Below are 18,765 nucleotides of genomic sequence, written 5' to 3'. Positions count from 1 at the left end.
GACGACGCTTCATCCAGTCCCAAACATGCTCAATGGGGGACAGATCCGGAGATCTTGCTGGCCAGGGTAGTTGACTTACACCTTCTAGAGCACGTTGGGTGGCACGGGATACATGCGGACGTGCATTGTCCTGTTGGGTTCGATGACGGTTTGGATGTACCGTGCACTATTCAGTGTCCCCTCGACGATCACCAGAGGTGTACGGCCAGTGTAGGAGATCGCTCCCCACACTATGATGCCGAGTGTTGGCCCTGTGTGCCTCGGTCGTATGCAGTCCGGATTGTGGCGCTCACCTCCACGGCGCCAAACACGCATACGACCATCATTGGCACCAAGGCAGAAGCGACTCTCATCGCTGAAGACGACACGTCTCCATTCGTCCCTCCATTCACGCCTGTCGCGACACCACTGGAGGCGGGCTGCACGATGTTGGGGCGTGAGCGGAAGACGGCCTAACGGTGTGCGGGACCGTAGCCCAGCTTCATGGAGACGGTTGCGAATGGTCCTCGCCAATACCCCAGGAGCAACAGTGTCCCTAATTTGCTGGGAAGTGGCGGTGCGGTCCCCTACGGTTCTGTGTAGGATCCTACAGTCTTGGCGTGCATCCGTGCGTCGCTGCGGTCCGGTCCCAGGTCGACGGGCACGTGCACCTTCCGCCGACTACTGGCGACAACATCGATGTACTGTGGAAACCTCACGCCCCACGTGTTGAGCAATTCGGCGGTACGTCCACCCGGCGTCCCGCATGCCCACTATACGCCCTCGCTCAATGTCCGTCAACTGCACATACGGTTCACGTCCACGCTGTCGCGGCATGCTACCAGTGTTAAAGACTGCGATGGAGCTCCGTATGCCACGGCAAACTGGCTGACACTGACGGCGGCGGTGCACAAATGCTGCGCAGCTAGCGCCATTCAACGGCCAACACCGCGGTTCCTGGTGTGTCCGCTGTGCCGTGCGTGTGATCATTGCTTGTACAGCCCTCTCGCAGTGTCCGGAGCAAGTATGGTGGGTCTGACACACCGGTGTCAATGTGTTCTTTTTTCCATTTCCAGGAGTATATATATATATATGGAAATTTCGAAAAGTTCCTGTCCGATTTACTTCAGATTTTTACACAACAGTCTAACAACCGTTCATACAGATATATTAAAAAAACAACAACAACAATGAGCAGGTTTCTGTTACATCCTCTTGTGAGCAGGAAAATGGTGTGCTAAAAAGAAAGTGCGATTTCATTTCAATTCTCTCATTCAGTTTTAACTGCGATACCAGCGCGTTTAAACATTACACAAATTGTTTCTCCCATAATATGTTCCTATTTCATGTGCAATTTTAAATAAAAATAATATACCCAACTATGTTCTGGTTTGTTTTCTTCCTCACAGAAAACAAGAAAGTCATTATATGGCTTGTAGGTTTATGATTAGAATACTACTGTGGAATCTGAATTGCCCGAAATTTAGTAATACAGCCGCTTTACAAATTAAAACTATGGATAATACTGTAATCGAAGTTACTAACCCGCCAACCCAACAGCAGGAGACGTCTCTCTCATACCTCATATACCAATTATCCCAACCATTGTACCCATTCGCTTGAAACCACTTCATTTCCCAATCAATATTTCGTTCGCTCAATGCTTAGGGTCAGACAGGGAGGGGGGGGGGGGGGGGGGGAGAGAGAAGACGGACGCTCGGTGGCGAGGGGGGAGTATTGATACAGAGAGTGGAATGAAGGAGATAAACAGTAACAGGGAGGAGGAGTAGATGGACACACAGAGGGGAAAGAGGACATTAGGAGGAATATCTGACACCAATACATCAGTAGCAGTTGTGAAGTGTCGGCGGGTTCACTAGTTCCAGATAAAAGCAGATAAAAAGTTTCACTCATATTGTAAAGGAATTCTCAGAATACTACGAAACTGATATTTCGTTTGCTATTTCTATGCTTGCAGAGCGTAAATGAAAGCAAGAAACATTTAGGTTGAAACAATAAAGAAAATATATAACATGCATAACGACAATGCATATACAACATACTGTACAAGAAAGAAGGGAAAAATCAGAGGTCCTTCAAACCAAAGATTTATACATCAAAGAGGTCACAAGGAGCACGATTTATAGTTGCTATTCCTTCACTCTGCCTCAATTGTTTATGACGCTAGTCTACAACTTTAGATATCCCCAAATCCCCAATACTTGTGACAATTGTTCAATTATTTGCATAAGGATTTTGAAAAAAAGTGAGCTAACTGACTTTTTGTAGCAGTATACTCGACAACCATTTTCCTTATCGTAGATAAGTTTCTAACGAGCTCATTCTTAACAACTGCGTGTTTTAGACTTTTACATTTCCATTTACAAATAGAGGCAATACAAGACTGACTGTCTTAATAAAATATAAGTTTTTCATTTCAAAACTTTTAGGTCCTGAAAAACTTCTCATACCACTGGTATTCTATAACACAAATTGTAACTGATACAAATTCTGCTTTCGTACTCTGTTTATTAGTTCCTTAACTTATAGTGTTACCAAAGAGCTTGACAGCATAACCTGACGTTAAGTTATTATCTGAACTAATAGCCTAACCAGCATCAGTACATGCTACTACAGTTTCATCGTTCTGATCAGTTTTATCATCCAATAACATAGTGTGCCTTTTATATAACGCAGAGTTCTCTTTAAACCTTTCCATTCTGATTGCTTTGTATCACTTTGATAACGACTGAAACAATTAACACATAATTTAAATCACAACGTGTTGTTTAAGTCACATCCAAAAAACATGCCATTAATTCTCTGTACGGCGCTTTTTCATACAATCTCCCATCATCTTCCACTTCTCTGTAATTCAGTTCCATTGGTGTGCTGACTTCAAGAGATTTTCCGATCAAGTTTCTTGGCTCAAAATAATTCCATTCTCCCTCTTTTCTTTCTTAATTCCCAAGAGCAGTTTCAGATCAGCCAAATCTTCCATTTTAAATTTACTTCTTGAAGCTAATTTGAATTCTTCAATTGTGAACTTATTTTTATCTAAAATGATAATGTCATCTACATAGAACAAAACATAAACCGTAGTATTTAAGTTCCTGTAAGTATATAGACACCCATCAGCGTTGTTTAGAACAATGCATGCATATTTAACAAACTTGTAAAACGTTAAATTCAAAGATTTTGTAGCCCACTTTAAACCATAAATTGCTTTTTTAGCTTACCTACAGTACCTGGGTCTACGTTAAATTTTGACAGTATACTTACATACATTTCTTCATCTAAATGTTCCTGAAGAAAGTCATTTTTCACATGCATCTGAGGTGCAGCCAATTTTTCACGACTCATAAGAGCAAATAACCTTGCTACAGAAGCATGCTTTTCATTACAGTCAAACTCGCTTATTTGAGAACATTGGACAACTAGTCTAGCTTTATAACCACTAATGTTGCCTACATCATCACGCTTCCCATTTAAGACACACTTAGTGTAAATAGCCTTCCTGTTTTAAGGTAATTCATAGACTTGTTTCGTTTATTTTGTGCGAAAGCGTGGAGACATTCTTCTTTATCTGATCTGCTATACATGTCACTGAAAGTCTCCAGATCGTCCTCAACGTACTGTACATTTCTGCACTTAATGCCCGCATCTCGTGGTCGTGCGGTAGCGTTCTCGCTTCCCACGCCCGGGTTCCCGGGTTCGATTCCCGGCGGGGTCAGGGATTTTCTCTGCCTCGTGATGGCTGGGTGTTGTGTGATGTCCTTAGGTTAGTTAGGTTTAAGTAGTTCTAAGTTCTAAGGGACTGATGACCATAGATGTTAATTCCCATAGTGCTCAGAGCCATTTTGCATTTAATGCTTAATACAGCATAGTCTTCCATCCACCACGGACGCATTCTCTCTCTGGTACTTCTGCGTATTTCAAGATGTTTGACATCCTCAGCTTCATTTCTACTTGATATAGAGTCACCCCTGCAGTCACTGACATTTTCTTCATCGATGATAGCTTTATCATTATTGTCTCCTTTCCAACAAATCCAATCTACATTATTAAAATGAAAACGATTTTCATCAAACTTGACGTCTCTTCAAAGAATGATTCGTCTCTCATCTGGACACCGTAACTGATACCTGTTAACAAAGTCTCCATCCATGAAGCACTTCTTCATTTTGTAATTAAACTTTCCAGCAACTACAGAATGTCATAACCAAACACTTTCAATTCTGCAACTTTTCACCGTACCACGGAGTAGCGGGAACTATCATTTTTACTGGACATGTTGATGTTCTGTTTATAACGTAAGCACCAGTCTTTATTGGTTCTGACCAAAAACATTTTTTCAAGTTTACTGTTCGACAATATGCAACGAACCCTGTTTATAATGTTCCTGTTCATTCACTCATACACTCCATTTCGTGTGGAGTGTGTCTCATCGTCAATTGATATGGATTTCCTTCTCCATAAAGAAGTTTTTCCTCTCGTTTGACATTATCACAGCAGAGCCAAATGGAAAAGAGTAGTGGCCATTGCTTCATAGTATTTAACATATTCCAAAACCAAGGATTTTCTTGCATCACACGACTGCTACGGTCGCAGGTTCGAATCCTGCCTCGGGCATGGATGTGTTTGATGTCCTTAGGTTAGTTAGGTTTAAGTAGTTCTAAGTTCTAGGGGACTAATGACCACAGCAGTTGAGTCCCATAGTGCTCAGAGCCATTTTTTTTTCTTGCATCACATATGCAGCTGTAAAAGGAGTATGATGCTGAAGTCCCATGCTTCTTGGCAGAACGTAGTGGAACGATGCAGGAGACCCGCACCGGCGTTCTAGGCAAGGTCCTAGTAAAGATGGTTTGCCATTGCCTTCCTCCAACCGTAATGGGGATGAATGATGATAATGATGAAGACGAAGCAAAAACATCCAGTCATCTCGAGGCAGGTGAAAATCCCTGACCCCACCGGGAATCGAACCCGGCACCCCGTGCCCGGGAAGCGAGAACGCTACCGCGAGACTGCGAGCTATGGACGAAAGGATTGTTGTCATCTATAATTGTAATGATGAACCTCTTTTCACGATAACACGTGGGAGTGATAGGACCCATGACATCCTGTGCATTAGTTCCTGTGGAAGTTTTGCTCTTGTCCTCTCCAGATTGTGTGGAGGTTTTGCTAGTCTGGCTTGAGCTGTCACCGCGGTCGCACGCTCCTCAAGTTTGCTCCGTGAAAAGTTCAGTGTTTACGCCAGTGTTTTCGTGTTTCGTGATTGTTTATTGGCGTTTTGCACGTGAGTTAAGTGTTATAAATTGAGCTATTGGTCTTCGCTCGTGTCGTATTTCTGCGTAGTGATTTCGGAGTTGTCCGAAATTTCTTCGCTGCAGAGCACCATGGCAAATTCCGTGAGAAAAAAACACCGTGATTTTCACCTTCGACAAGTACACCTGTCGAGTACAGCCCTCTGCACCTGAAATACGTGACTGGATTACCGAGGTAATTGGCCTTTCATTCTGAATCTGTTCATACCATGCAGCTAGACTCCGATGAATACTGCATTTTTGTTAAGCTTAACGATCCCGTGGGTGTAGATCACTTTGGTTATGGAACGGAATTTATACACCGTGATGGTACTTAAAAGTACTGTAAAAATCAGGAGTTCCGAATCTGTAATTAGAAATCTTACGGTTTTGAATATTCCCATAGAAATAAACAACTCGAAAATTAAAGATGTCCTTTCAAAGTATGGGGTTGTTAGGCAAATAGTAAACGAAAGGTGGGCTTCGCATTTCAAGCTGCAGTGCTTTAACGGCACTCGATCTGTGGAGATGGAAGTGAAGGCAAACATTCCCTCCCACGTCTTTGTTGACGGGCACAAGGCGCATGTTATTCACTCAGGGCAAACCCCTACATGTCATGATGTAACGAGTCTAGTCACCTCCGCCAGGACTGCCCTCGCCGCATTTTTGTGCTAAAAAATAACCTTGCGCAACGCCGGAAATTAACACTCAACGATTTGTTGCCAGCCAGTAATACAACAGAGCCAGCGGCTGTCGTGGATCCTGTTACTGCCTCTGAATATGTTGCACTTTTAATGAATTTCCGTCCTTAAAACCTGCATTAACTGCTGAAATTCCGTCCCGTGACAGCGAGATTCCTACTAAAAAGCGTCCTCTAGAGGACACTGAAAAAAATGTTGATGAGGACTCTTCCTGTGAAACGCCCGTTGCCAGGAAGCCGAAGCCAAGTCCTGAAGATCTGTTGGAAGTGGTAAAAGGAGATGAAATGCAGGTTGATGTGGCTCCCACTTCTGAACAAGGAATTATACCGCCACGAACAGATAGTGACGCACCTGGTCGTGACCTTTCACGGAAATGTGACCCTGAGCCTGACGTCACAGGTGCAATAACCGCATCGAGTGCACAGCCCATACAGTGCGAACAATACAAGGAAGTATCAAGTAAACAACCTGCTGACTCCGAATCGCAACACAGCGCCGAAGGAGGAAATAAACAAGCATCACCCCCTCGCCAGCAAGACAACACAACAGACAACACGCCGGAGCCAAATATTGACGACTCGTAAGCCACCGCCGTTGCGCCAGACGGCCACCGTCGGAGGCTGCGACCGAAATCAGGTCTTGCTGTCACGCGTCATCAAGCGAAAGCTACACCAGAGAAGAAAGACATCAAGAAAAAGAATATTAAATATGAAGTCATCAGGGCCAACACTGACGAGGAGAAAGAGAAAGACCACACTGACTTATAGCAATGCATTGTCAGGATTTCAGGATAATTTTCTTCTCAAGTAAAATTTTTTCTAGGAAGTTAGTACATGTAATGGCCACACAGCTTGTAAAGATCGTGGCTTGCAGAGAAGCACGTTGCTGCTAGAATCATGCCGATCCTTCTCCCAAATAGCTTCTTCTGGTATGTCTGTGATGCAAGATTGTAGCATTACTACAATTAACATTAATAAAATACAGTCACCATTGCAATTGGCAGCACTAAAAGAATTCTTGTACGAGTCTGGGACAGATATCGCGTTGCTACAAGTAGTTGCGATAACGGAATTTCGGATCTCAGGCTTTTTTGAAATTGTTAATGTTTCTACGGAAGCCAATATCGGTACAGCCATTCTTATAAGGGAAGGCATTCCGGTGACTGAAATCGAACGACTAGATTCAGGAAGAGCCGTAGGCATAAAAATTTTCGATGTGACCGTGCTTAACCTTTACGCCCCATCAGGAAATTCCCAGAAATTGGATCGTGCGAAGTTTTTTCAAGATGAACTTATTTATTTATTGAGGAAAAATTCGTGTTCTTTTACACTAGGTGGAGATTTTAACTGAGTTTTAAACCAGAAAAAGATCAAAAACCCAATTTCAACTACTCGCCACAGTTAAAAAAGTTAGTAAGTGATCTACACATTCAGGATGTGTGGGAACTTCAGCACCCGACGTCAGTCGGGTTCACTAATATAACCAGCCACTCCTGCAGCAGACTAGATAGAATTTACGTGTCACCAAATTTACAAAATCTTTTATTAAACGTTGAAGCTGTTCCCGTGCATTTTAGCGGTCACAGTAGACTTTTGCTTTAATTTAAGTGTACAGCCAACCCGTCGATTCAGAGGCCAATGGAATTTGAATATCTCTGTTTTAACTGACGAAGAACTGGAACAGGAAATAAGAGTAGCGTGGACTATGTGTCTCCGCACAGCAGACAAGCCCCAAACAGTCTTTGACTGGTGGACTAGGAGGGCTAAACCAAGGCTGCGGAAAGCTGTCATGCAGTGTAGTGTAGCGAGGCACAGGGAGTTGAGGAATACAATGGAGTTTCATTATAAAGTTTTAAGAGATATATATCAACAGGCACATGATGACGTAATTCGTCTGAATGATATATATATATATATATATATATATATATATATATATATATAAGTTATTAAGCATTAAACGGAAACAGATGGAGGGACTAATAATTAAATCGAAAGCCACATCAGTAGTAGCAGATGAAACAGCTTCTCTGTATCACTTGGTGCGGCATCCTAAAAACAGACGTGAAACTTTTATTGATGAAGTCCAGACGCATACTGGTTCCAGGCTCACATGCCAGAAAGAAATACTGGACAACTTATTTGCCCCTACCACAGTGGACGATGCAGCTCTCCATGACTTTCTCACTATTTTAGGTCCACAATTATCGGGAACAGAGAATGCTGACATCCTGTCACCTATTACTAAAGATGAAGTGCATGAGGCAGTGCGTAGCTTACCTCTCAAATAATCTCCGGGACTTGATGGCCTCCCTGTGGAGTTTTATGCCCGCTACTGCTCTATAATTGGGGACAAGATCACTTCCATGGCGAATGAGGTCCTGAACGGAAAAGCGGTCCCTGCAGAGTTTAAGGAAAGTAAAATAGTACTGATTCCTAAGAGTAAAGGCAAAACCAACTTAAACAATTTTCTGCCTCTTTCGCTACTAAATTCTGATTACAAAATAATTTCGCGTATTATCAACAAAAGACTCTCTGCCTTTTCCATCAAAATGTTGAGTCATCATCAATCTTGTTCACCAACCAGAACGATATTCGAAAGTCTATCTGCATACAGAGACGTCATTTCAGTTACTTCAGTGACAAGCATAAAATGTGCTACAATCTTTATAGATTTTAACAAAGCTTTTGACCGCGTTAGTCATAGGTATCTTTACGACGCTGTCAGGAATGGCTTTCCACTCTCAGATTGTCAACATGCTAAGACATATTGCAACAGGCATAAATGCGAAAATACGAGGTGCTTTCAAGTTCTAAGGCCTCCGATTTTTTTTCTTCGGACTGGAAAGAGACAGAAACATGCGCAATGTTTTAAACTGAGGCCGCGTTCATTGTCAGTACGTCCCAGAGATGGCAGCACCGTACGGCAGATGGAATTTTACCGCCAGCGGCGAGATTGAGAACTGTTTTAAATACTTAAAATGGCGACGTTTTCCTTACTCGAACAGCGTGCAATCATTCGTTTTCTGAATTTGCGTGGTGTGAAACCAATTGAAATTCATCGACAGTTGAAGGAGACATGTGGTGATGGAGTTATGGATGTGTCGAAAGTGCGTTCGTGGGTGCGACAGTTTAATGAAGGCAGAACATCGTGTAACAACAAACCGAAACAACCTCGGGCTCGCACAAGCCGGTCTGACGAAATGATCGAGAAAGTGGAGAGAATTGTTTTGGGGAATCGCCGAATGACTGTTGAACAGACCGCCTCCAGAGTTGGCATTTCTGTGGGTTCTGTGCACACAATCCTACATGACGACCTGAAAATGCGAAAAGTGTCATCCAGGTGGGTGCCACGAATGCTGACGGACGACCACATGGCTGCCCGTGTGGCATGTTGCCAAGCAATGTTGACGCGCAACGACAGCATGAATGGGACTTTCTTTTCGTCGGTTGTGACAAGGGATGAGACGTGGATGCCATTTTTCAATCCAGACACAAAGCGCCAGTCAGCTCAATGGGAGCACACAGATTCACCGCCACCAAAAAAATTTCGGGTAACCGCCAGTGCTGAAAAAATAATGGTGTCCATGTTTTGGGACAGCGAGGGCGTAATCCTTACCCATTGCGTTCCAAAGGGCACTACGGTAACAGGTGCATCCTAAGAAAATGTTTTGAAGAACAAATTCCTTCCTGCAGTGCAACAAAACGTCCGGGAAGGGCTGCGCGTGTGCTGCTTCACCAAGACAACGCACTCGCACATCGAGCTAACGCTACGCAACAGTTTCTTCGTGATAACAACTTTGAAGTGATTCCTCATGCTCCCTACTCACCTGACCTGGCTCCTAGTGACTTTTGCCTTTTCCAACAATGAAAGACACTCTCCGTGGCCGCACATTCACCAGCCGTGCTGCTATTGCCTCAGCGATTTTCCAGTGGTCAAAACAGACTCCTAAAGAAGCCTTCGCCGCTGCGACGGAATCATGGCGTCAGCGTTGTGAAAAATGTGTGCGTCTGCAGGGCGATTACGTCGAGAAGTAACGCTAGTTCAATCGATTTCGGGTGAGTAGTGAATTAGAAAAAAATCGGAGGCCTTAGAACTTGAATGCACCTTGTAGCAATCAATGGCCTAACATCCAAATCTATACAGACAAGGCGAGGGGTACCCTTATCTATGTTCTTCTTTCCCGTCTCTTTAGAGCCCTTTCTCCGCACTGTCCACGCAAGATTAACAGGCATACCAATGAGTGGTGAGAAAACTGTCATACAAGCTTATGCTGATGACGTGGGTGTTCTAATAAAGAATAAGGAGGAGACAGTTACACTGGAAAGAAAAATCCAAAAGTATTGTCTTGCGTCGGGAGCGGCAGCCAATGAAAACAAAAGTAAAATATTGAACCTGCGGGGCATGGGCAAAACAAGGCAACAAACATAAAACTTTGGGAATAACCTTAATGGCATGTCCGATGAGGATGGCTGCTTTTAACTGGACGAAAACTAGGAGGAAAGTTCATGGTGCTGTAATGGAGAACATCCATCGAACTATGGACCAGGTGCAAAAAGTCAGATTCATCAACTCCTGCATTTTGTCTAAAGCGTATTTCACTGCGCAGGTATTTCCAATCCCCAAACTAGTAGCGACAGGGATCATATCCACTGTTACCAATTATTTACGGCGAGGAGACATATTCAGTGTTGGTGCGATGTCAGAAATGGGGGCCTCGGATATTCGAAATAAAGCGTCTGCTCCGTTCCTCAAACGGACTTTCCATATACTCAGGGAACTTTCACAATGTATAGCCGCAAAACTCTTTGAGGCTGTGACACTCATAGCCTGCAAGCACCGATTGATGTGCGAAGGATTAATGACCGTCTGCAGTATGTGAGGAACTTTTTCCTCGAAGCAAGTTATCATAGTGACGAAATCAGAAGCAACATATGCATCACAGCGCGCTACATCATACTTGAAAGGAAGTTAAATGAGGGCAGAAACAAAATTGAAAAGAAATTCCCTAATTGTGACTGGAAAGCTGTATGGCGGAACATCAACTATGCCGGGCTATCTACAGACGCTATTTCCGCATGGTACAAAACAGTTAACAATGTCATCAGCACCATCGAGAGACTATATGGGATCGGTTTAAACCAGACACACCTTTGTGGAAAATGCAATCTTGTGGATACACTCATACACATATTCACCTGTGGCGGCAATGTGGATAACTGGAATTGGATCAAGCAACGAATCGCCTTTCTCACCAGATTCTCGACGGGATAATAACGCCATCGCTCCTCCTGAGACCAGACATGACGTACCTTCCGAAATTAAAAACCAACGCCATTAGCTGGTTACTGGGGAAATATGTTAGTTATGTCATCAACAACCTTGGGTCGGACAACGAGATAGAATTCCGCGTTTACATGAAGTGTGAAAACGCAAAAATGCTGAAGATCATCTTTGAAAGAATGGGTGTCGGTTAAATATGTGGAACCACTACAACACGTTGAACGAGAACGAACAGAAGATAATGAAAAGTCACTTGTGTTCTTATTATTATTTACTATTTCCTTGCTGCCGAAACTTCTATGTTACACGAAGAGTTTTTTCATAACATTTTGTGCCGGCCGCGGTGGTCTAGCGGTTCTAGGCGCTCAGTCCGGAACCACACGACTGCTACGGTCGCAGGTTCGAATCCTGCCTCGGGCATGGATGTGTGTGATGTTCTTAGATTGGTTAGGTTTAAGTAGTTCTAAGTTCTAGGGACTGATGACCACAGCAGTTAAGTCCCATAGTGCTCAGAACCATTTGAACCATCAAAACATTTTGTTCAGAATTACTCATTGTCGACTTCCAAAGTATTTGTGTGATTCAAGAAGAATTGTTAAGTTTTATCAGTGTTAAAAAAAATGACATCCTGTGCATTAGTTCCTGTGGAAGTGTTGCTCTTGTCCTCTTCAGATTGTGTGGAGGTTTTGTTTACTTGCTTTCTGTGCAGAGGGTGCATGAAATGGTGTCTTCAGATCTTCATTGTTCATTCATTCCAAGTATTACGGAATTCGGAAGGACCTTTAGATCGGCATAATTCAAGTGTAATAACCTTTTATGACAGATTTGTAGTGTTTCGACAAGAAACGCCTTGAGGCGTTTCTAGCGAATTTCAAAGCGTACATTTTCGCCTCATTTTTCATTGCCATGACAACATCCTTTTCCTTAAGAGTAGTCGCATCTTCCGTTCTCAAACGTGAGTTTTAAACTATTTGTCTCCAGTCCATGCACTAACGGCAAGTTGTGAGCCAGCCCAGGAACAAAGAAATTATTTTTAATCGAAATTGGAACTAGCCTTCCGTCGATGTAGCTGACAACATTAATTTCACGGAACTACGTTGCATTCGAAACAGATCCAGCTTTTGCAACGGTTATCACTACTAGTTTTTCTAGCGTTTCCGTATCTCCAAGACCTTTCACGTCATTCACAATGTGTTCACTCGCATCAGACTCCAAATACCACAAAACTGTTTCAATAACAGTACAAAAACAATGTGCATCCTAACAAAAACTTCTCGAGAGTCGCAACTTATTGAGTTTTCATAACCCTTCTTTTGTTTCGTTTATTACAGTCAGTTCTTTTGTGTTCAAATTCACCGCACTTATTACATTTAAAACTAAACGGTTTCTCTGCCTGAATTGTGCTAGTCACTTTCGACGACGTTCACGAATTTGTTTTCCCATTGAGTTGTCCCAAGAGAGAAACCATTCCTGTACGTATTAAGAACTGCATTCCGTCCTGAGGCTACTGCAGGTTGCTTCTTATTGTCTGCATGTTTATTTACGTAATCTATGGGCCTGTTTATCACGAAGCTTCACTTCGGATTTTCGATGGATAATGTTTCGATAGCAGTTACGACATCATATTTTTTAATCATTATCACCAAAAGAGAACAAATGGCATCAGTTTCTTCAATCGTAACACCGATCGATCGAAGATTACGAAGATTACGTGTCAAATTGTCAAATTCTAAGAAATGCTCAGTCAGTGCACTTTGTCTTGGATTGAATTTCAATTGGTGTAACTGACTAGCGATGCTTTTCCTTTCAAATATGTGCAAACAAGCTTTTCCACATCAGAAACGCACTGTTATAATCTTCTAAGTATTCCAAATGGTTTCCGCAAAAGAGCCTATCGTGTTTGAACGACGCTTTTAATCACATTTCGTAAGATTTTTGAGTTGTTTGTCTTTCCCAGTACATTCTTCTTCTGTGTCAGTTCCTAGAAACTTAATTTTTTCTACGTGTTCTTCTGAAGCGAGATCCAGCCAATCTAATCTTCTATCTCTATATATAAAAAAAGGCGATGCTCTAACTGACTGACTCATTATCGCCCAGTACACCTTACTAAGTACAGAAACTTAAAATTTGGAGAAGGTGTGGATCTTATACTGTAGGTGTCGTTTAAGAAGGGATTTTTCAAAATTCCAAACCTAAGGCGGTGAAATACCTGAAGAAAGTTTTTTCTGATAATTCTCGCTGTTAAGGCAGTTTAGAAGTTAGACCAACAACTTTTGGAAATTTAACCCTATGGAGGTGGAATAGTGAGTGAAACCTTTATTTCAAAATTATCATTATTAAAGAACTACTAAAGTATATTTAAAGCTACCTCTGTGAACATTGGTGTTTGACTTCTCCGTTACAAATAAAAAAACAAAAAAACAAAAAATACGTGTTTCAGTGTTGCTGGAAACTGAACCCCTAAGAGGGTGAAAAAGAGATGAGATATTTTCTGAAAATGTTTTACCATGAAAGTATTTTGGCTTCTCAGTTTGAAATAAAAAATACATGTTTAACTGTTTTTGGCAGTTGGTGAAACGAAATATGAATGTTTTTATGGAAATATTTCATAGTGCAAACATTTTTGAAGCTAAATCTCTGAAAAATTTTATTTGGCTTCCCTATTAGAAATGAAACATACGCATTCCACTGTTTTCGGAAATTAAACCGGTAAGTACTTGTAACAGGCGGTGAAAAGTTTCATGAGAAAATTTCATTGCGAATAATTTTTAAAGCTAAATCTTTGAAAATTGGTATGGGCCTCTTCATTAGAGATGAATTCACGAACTCATTTCCGCTCAACCCAAATAGCTAAACCGAAAGTTTGGAGAGGGTGTAGATTTTTTACTTTTGGGATTGTCAGAATTTCCACTCCTAAGGGGGTGAAATAGTGGATGAAAGGATTTTTGAAAGTATTTCACTATGAAGGGAATATTGAAGCTAGAACTACGAAAACTGGTATTCGGTTTCTCAATCAGCAAATAAATAATACGTGTTTCAGCAGTTTTGTAAATCCAATCACTAACGGGCCAAAACAGTGGATGAAAGTTTTCTTGAAAATAAATAATAACTAAAGAACTACTAAAGGATTTTACGGCTACATCTACGAAAATTGGTATTTGACTTCTCGGTTAGAAATTTAAAAAAAATGTGTTTCAGTGTCTGAAAATTCAACCACTAATGGAATGCAACAGGGGATGGAATTTTTTAAAAAATATTTCGTTAGATTAAAAAAAATTTAAAGCTTAACTTATGAAAATTAGTATTTCACTTCTCTGTTAGATATAAAGAAATATGTGTAAGGGGATGAAAGTTGCTATGGCAATATTTGCACAAGAACGCAAAAGGCATGATTAACAAAAACTTTGGACTCCACCTACCGAAATCGCTTTTTGGTCAGAAGTACATTCGGAAAAGGCCATGATCATGTTACCTTAATTAGCGTGAAAAGCTTAGAAGGTGTTGCAATTTGTGAACAATATAAAAATTAGATCAAATAAAAAAAAAATATCAGTGCAGATCATAGAGTCTAAGCGATCGAAGCAGCGGGCGCTAATTTAGTTCGTCTAATATAACTTGCATTCGAAATTTCCCGTTTCCAAAACTGCATAGGTCCCGCTGTCATTTCAAAAAATCATAAACTGGAAATCTGGGAACTATGAGAGATAGAGCATCGTCGTTTGTTCAAAATATGAAGCAACTCAAAGTTTTTTCGCAGTATGCCAATGTTGGTATTCGAGTCACGGGACTATCACGATCCTTTTTTTTTTTATTAATCTCATTTTGTTCGTTGTATTTGCTCGGGGCGGACGTCGCAAGACACCCGTTTACGTTCGTCGTTGATCCATGAACTCAGTTTCTTTTTATTACAGAGGGCAGCTAACCCTCTGACCGTGTCGGCTAGCCTTTGGGGCTGAAGTTTTTTGAACAACCTCATTACCCTTGTTTTAGCCTGTGGCAGCCTCCCATGCTAGAGTCCATAAGAGCCTATTTTCCTGTGTTAAAAATATGGTTCGCATTGTTGTTATTTAGAGTCATTATAACGTTCAAATCACATTTACGGTTAATATTCTCACAAAATATCTCTTATTTTTACGTAATTAAAGCTAAAAATCATTAAATATCAAGATTTAGTCACTTGCTCGGAAACGCTCTGTTATTGGCTGGAACTATGATGACGTCACAGGGTAGGAGTTCAGACGAAACTACACACCTTTTACAGTAACGTACTCTTCTGCAAATAATTTAACTATTTAGTGGTGGGAAACGCATTTGCAACTTTTAACTAACAATAGGAAAGAATTTTGTGAACACTGTATAGTGGAAACTTTACGAAAACTAATGCGTTTATGCTCCATTCATTTAGAGCGGCGATATGTGCAAGGACAAACATTCTTTTCCCTGCTCCTTGCAACATCATGTAAACCCGCTGATAGCTAAGGAATTGTGGAACTTTTCCAAAATGGGTCCATGTCTTACACCTAGATTGACGGCTGTCAGTCATTAAATGCGACCCACAGCACAATAAAGTTATTCTTGGCAAATCGTAGTGCTGATTTCCGCTATACATGACGCTCAACAGACGTACTGTGACGCAACGTATAGCGCATGCGACTACTTATAAGAAGGTCACAGGTTCGAATCCTAGAAACGTGTTACATTTTTAAAAGCTTTACACGAAATATGAAACTACCGTTAGCAAGGACTCATTACAGCAGTTGTTTCGATGGTGGGATGTGTTGTATATAGCGTCACATTAATCTTAGTCTGAGAAATGGGCAACTGAAGATAAATGCATCTACTTACAAACAATTACCCTTTTAGAAAGCACTGCTAATAATGAAGATATCACCATTCTCCCATAACGAGGCGTACGATGAGGTTTTGTGTGCGGAAGACATAAAGCATGTATAACATGCAGGTAACAAAAAATGTAAGGCGTATGCTGTTTGAGAGTGTAAAATAACCTCAGTGTCCGAAGCAGACCGAACTTCATCTTCTGTAAGATGATGAAACTTCAAAAGCTTCAACAATAAGATAATAACAGATTAAATAACAAGGATTCTAGCTGGACGTTACGAAGAAAAAAAACATTGTTTATAATAAAAAAAAGTGTGTGGTCACATGAAGCAGGAAACATCTTGAACGTGACGTATGTCAACAGCGGTTGCAAATGTCAGCAATAATAGGGAAACGCAATAATACTCTGTTTCTAATCGGTGTGGTGAAGTTCTGTAATTTTGACTCGATTTTCATATGAAAGGGCCGTCAATTTATTTTATAAATAAGTTAAAATATTCATGATTAATAAAATTCTTTTCCGGGCTATTATGCCGTGGTCTGACCACGGCATAATAGCCCGGAAAAGAATTTTATTAATCATGACAGTTCAGGCCGTGAAAGTTTACATTTTACAGTTAAAATATTGTTGCAGACTAAATTCGAACCTGCGACCTATGGATTTCGCCGTTCAATAAGCGACAATTCACCGCTCTACCAACGGAACTAGGTTAATTTTTAGAAAGAGTCTAATTTTTTCGACTGACGCCATCCATCTTTGTAATAGTAATCTGTGACCATTCCCCTCATACACTCCAAGGTAAATCTGCAACAAAGGACATAGAAAAATAAAACTACGACTGTTGCGAAACGTTTTACAATACGCCACGGTTCTCGATATCTAATAGTTTCTTTGTTTTTATTTTTTGTAATCATAGTGAAATTTTAAGCACACACTGCGTTACACATGTAATAGTACAGTTGACTAAATTTCTCCGAAATTCCCAGAATCAATGTGATGATAATCGTTTCTAGATTTGGGTAGCTGAAAGGGTGACAAAAGTCTGGAAAACTGTACTGATAGATCTTTTTTGTTACAAGCGACAGAACTGCAGTTATTTGGCGAATCCCTGTATTTTCTCCACTGTGAATCATTTACTCCATCGCTTCGACACGAGTAGCAGACGAAATATCAGTTTTGCAGGAAGCATTTATATTTTTACCGTTTCCAACAACGTGCCTGAAAAGTTTTATTATCCTTTAAAATAAATGTCATCCGTACTTATCTATAATATCCGACTTTTGAAGAAACTAAGAGTTTATATTTTATCAATTTTACTTAATCTAGAAAAGCTACCGAAACAGTACCGAGATAATAAGCGTAACATATAAGAAGAATGTGGAGATGACACCTCGTGTGTATAGGTGGCGTTTTACCGCCTACATGCAAGTTTATGACGTATAAATTGAGTATAGCTTTGCTACCGTCACCGCTACACATCAGTAGTTAGTTCGTGGTCGTGCAGTTATGCGTGGTGTTAAATTTGATTTCGCCTTGACGAATATTTATGTTGACGGCGGTAAAAACTTAACTGTTGTTGTTGCTCGCCTAAACAAGAATATTACAGTTGGGACCACTGCAATAGCTAATATCCCATTTCGAGATGTCATCACGGGCAGGATTTTAAAGGAAACATCGACTGTGTGGTAGATCGTGCTACCGCAAATGCAGCTACTTCCTTTGATAAGACTTTGTTTATTCGTTTTATACGTAGAAGTAAATTAGGTTCTGAGGAAATGTTATATGTATGGATTACAGAACGCGGAGATATTGCAAAATTTGCGTTAATGAGTGATGAAACTATATAAGTCATTTAAAAATTAAAGATGAGTACAAAAGAAAAATCTTTTACTTGTGTCGCAGGTAGCGATGTGCCCAAACGAGCTCTATGACTGACCTGCGTCGTACGCTACACGGATTATTCTCCATAGACAGGAAACAGTGTTTTGATTGCGTAAGCTTTTGCAGTGCGCAATAGCGTCTGGCTCATCGCCAGCACTGGTATACGAGGTCTGTTCAAAAAATTCTGGAACATACGTAATTTCGCGCCAATAGTGTGCAGGAGCGAAATGCGAATGGCATCCCAGCACACGCCTATGTTAATGTGTTTTTTTAAGGGGACCACGCCATGGTTCAGGTCGAAAACAATCGATTTTCGGTTGTCATCATATTTCGATAGATTAAGGTTTTATTTAAGTACTCTGAAAAGGATTTCGCAGAAATTTTTATTTTTTTCGAGCATTTAAAAAGCATTTTCCTACCACGTGTGTTTATGTGCCACACCCACTTTTCTGTCACCCACTTTTCTGCATATATTTTAGGTCTTTATATCCCCCACATTGCACGTTACTGTTTTTTTTTTTTTTTTTACTCCAGAGTGTGTTGGATATCCTTGTAAAGCGAGCCGGCCCAAGTGGCCGTGCGGTTCTAGGCGCTGCAGTCTCTGGAACCGCGAAACCGCTACTGTCGCAGGTTCGAATCCTGCCTCGGGCATGGACGTGTGTGATGTCCTTAGGTTAGTTAGGTTTAACTAGTTCAAAGTTCTAGGGGACTAATGACCTCAGAAGTTGAGTCCCATAGTGCTCAGAGCCAATTTGAACCATTTTTGTGATGCGACGGT

This window comes from Schistocerca gregaria, chromosome 9 (assembly GCF_023897955.1).
Source record: "Schistocerca gregaria isolate iqSchGreg1 chromosome 9, iqSchGreg1.2, whole genome shotgun sequence".
Lineage (NCBI taxonomy): Eukaryota > Metazoa > Arthropoda > Insecta > Orthoptera > Acrididae > Schistocerca > Schistocerca gregaria.
This window is presented reverse-complemented; position numbering follows the sequence as displayed.